Genomic DNA, 3,488 nt, shown 5'->3' on the forward strand with positions numbered 1-3,488 from the left:
TGTTCTGAAAAAAACTGCATGCATCACGTTTTCGAAAATTATTCACTACACATTTGTTAGCATGTTTATTTCTGAACTTTCATCACCATACAATTCATATTGACGCTTAGAAGCATTTTCTCAAAATTCGAAGTTTTTCCTAATGCCAGTTTGGAAAATGAGGCAGATTTCACAGAATAATGCTTTTGGAGCAAGTTCTACCAAGTGGACATGTAATTTAAATGCTTTCACTCACCGTGACATTGCATGCTCCGAACACGCTACATGCATCACTGATTCGACAAACATTCTTTATTGAGTGGTGAACATGTGTATTACCGAACTTTCATCCACCATACAATGTGTATTTACACATAGAAACATTTATTCTTATTTAGTAGATTTCTCCTTACGTCAGTTTCTAAAATCATGCAGTTTTCGCAGAAAAATACTCTTGGAGCGAGTACTACCCAATAGACATGTAATTTACATTTTTCCCCTCACTGTGACATTCCAAGTTTTGGACATGCTACATGCATCACAGATTCAGAAAGCATTCATTACTGTGTTATGAGCATGTGCATTACAAACTTTCATCCACCACACAAGACATATTAGCACCTAGAAACATTAACTCTGAGTTCGCAGCCATTTCCTAATAGCAGTTTTGAAAATTAGGCATCTTTCTAAGGAAAAATCTGTTGGAGCGATTTCTACCCACTAGGCATGTTATTTACATAGATTCCATTACTGTGATATTACGTCTTTCGAACACGCTACATGCATAACGGATTGGACACATATTCACTACAAATGTGTTTGCATGTGGATTACCGAACTTTCAACACAATAAAAAGCATAGTGACACTTTGAAGCATTTTCTCTGATTTCACAGAGTTTTCCAATCGCCAGATTCCAAAATGCAGCAGATTTCACAGAAAAAAGCTCTTGGAGCGAGTTCTACCCAAGAGACTTGTAATTTACATAGATTCACCCACCGTGAAACTCCGTGTTCTGAACACGCTACATGCATCTCAGATTCCACAAATATTCACTACAGAGTTATTAGCATATGGTCTACCCTACTTTCATCCACCATAAAAGGCATACTGACACTTACAAGCATTTTCTCATTTTTTGAAAGATTTACCTAAAGCCAGTTTCGAAAATGAGGCAGTTTTCACAGAAAAATATTCTTGGAGAGAGTTCTACACAATAGACATGTAATTTACATAGATCCGCTCACCGTTAAATTCTGTGTTCTGAGAAAGCTGTAGGCATCACTGAATCGACAAAAATTCACTACAGACTTGTTAGCATGAGGATTAGTGAGTTTTCATCCACCATTAAATTCCTATTGCACTTAGAAACATTTTCTCAGTTTTTAAACTCTTTTCCTTATGCCAGTTTTGAAAATGAGGCAGATTTCACAGAAAAACACTTTTGGAGTGAGTTCTACCCAATAAATTTGTAGTTTACAAAGTTTCTTTCACCATGATATACTGTGTTCTGAATATGGTACGTGCATCAAGGATTCGACAAACATTTTTTAATGAGTTGTGAACATGTGGATTACCATACTTTCATCCACCAAACACGGCATATTTACACCTAGAAATGTTTCTCCTCGTTTGCAGGTTTGTCCTAATGCCACTTGTGAAATACAGGCAGTTTTCACAGAAAAATTCTCTTCGATCTTGTTCTATCCAATAGACATGAAATTTACAATGTTTCACTTACCATGACATTCCGTGTTCATAACACGCTACATGCATATTGGATTTAGAAATCATTCATTACTTAGTTGTGAGCATGTGGATTTCTGAACTTTCAACCACCATACAAGGTATATTTACACCTAGAAATATTTACTCTGCTTCCACAGCTTTTTCCTAACTTCAGTTTCAAAAATCATGAAGTTTTCACAGAAAAAACCTCTTCATGCGAGTTCTACCCAGTAGAATTGTAATTTAAATAGTTTCCCTCAAAGTGACTTTCCATTTTCTGAACACGCTACATGCATCACGGATTTGACAAACATTCATTACTCAGTTGTGTGCATGTGGATTACAGAACTTTCATCCACCATACAAGGCATAAATACACCTAGAAATATTTACTCTGAGTTCACAGATTTTTCCTAACGTCAGTCTCGAAAATCATACAGTTTTCCCAGAAAAAATCTCTGCATGTGACATCTAGCCATTACAATTGCAATTTCAATTGTTTCCCACAAAGTGACTTTCTGTGGTGCGAACATGCTAAATTCATCACGGATTTGACAAACATTCATTACTCAGTTGTGTGCCTGTGATTTACAGAACTTTCATCCACCATATAATGCATATATAATCCTTGAAAATATTATTCTGATTTTGCAGCTTTGTCCTAACTGCAGTTTAGAATATCAGGCAACTTTTGCAGGATAATTCTCTTGTAGAGTGTTCTACACAATAGACATGTAATTTACATAGATCTCCTCGCCGTGACATACCGTGATCCGAATATGCTTCATGCACCGCAGTTTGACAAATATTAAGTGCTGAGTTGTTAGCATGTGGATTAATGTACTTTCATCTACCATACAAGTATATATACAGCTAGAAGCATATACTCAGTATTTGCAGATATTTCTTAATGCCAGTTTCGAAAATAATACCGTTTTCACAGAAAAATCCTCTTGGAGTGAGTTCTATCCAATAGACTTGTAATTTACATAGTTTCAGTTACCATGACATTCCGTGTTCTAAATACATTACATGCATCACAGATTCTACAACATTCTTTAGTGAGTGTAAGCATGTGCATTACAAACTTTCATCCACCACACAAGACATATTTGCACCTAGAAACATTAACAATGAGTTCGCAGCAATTTCCTAATAGCAGTTTTGAAAATTAGGCATTTTTCTAAGGAATAACTTTTGGAGCGATTTCTACCCACTAGACATGTAATTTACATAGATTCCATTGCTGTGAAATTACGTCTTTCGTACACGCTGCATGCATAACGGATTCGACATATATTCACTACAAATGTGTTTGCATGTGGATTACCGAACTTTCAGCATAATAAAAGGCATATTGATACTTAGAAGCATTTTCTCTGATTTCACAGAGTTTTCCAAACGCCAGTTTAGAATATGCGGCAGAATTCGCAGCAAAATGTCTTGGAGCGAGTTCTACCTGAGACTTGTAATTTACATAGATTTGCTCACCGTGAAATTCCGTGTTCTGAACACGCTACATGCATCTCGGATTCCACAAATATTAACTACAGAGTTGTTAGCATGTGGATTACCGTAGTTTTATCCACCATACAAGGCATAATGGCGCTTACAAGCATTTTCTCATTTTTTGAAAGTTTTCCTAATGCCACTTGCGAAAATGAGGCAGTTTTCACCGAAAAATGCTCTTGGAGAGAGTTCTACACAATAGACATTTAATTTACATAGATTCGCTCACCGTCAAATTCTGTGTTCTGAGAAAGCTGCATGCATAACAGTTTC

This window comes from Camelus ferus, chromosome 4 (assembly GCF_009834535.1).
Source record: "Camelus ferus isolate YT-003-E chromosome 4, BCGSAC_Cfer_1.0, whole genome shotgun sequence".
Lineage (NCBI taxonomy): Eukaryota > Metazoa > Chordata > Mammalia > Artiodactyla > Camelidae > Camelus > Camelus ferus.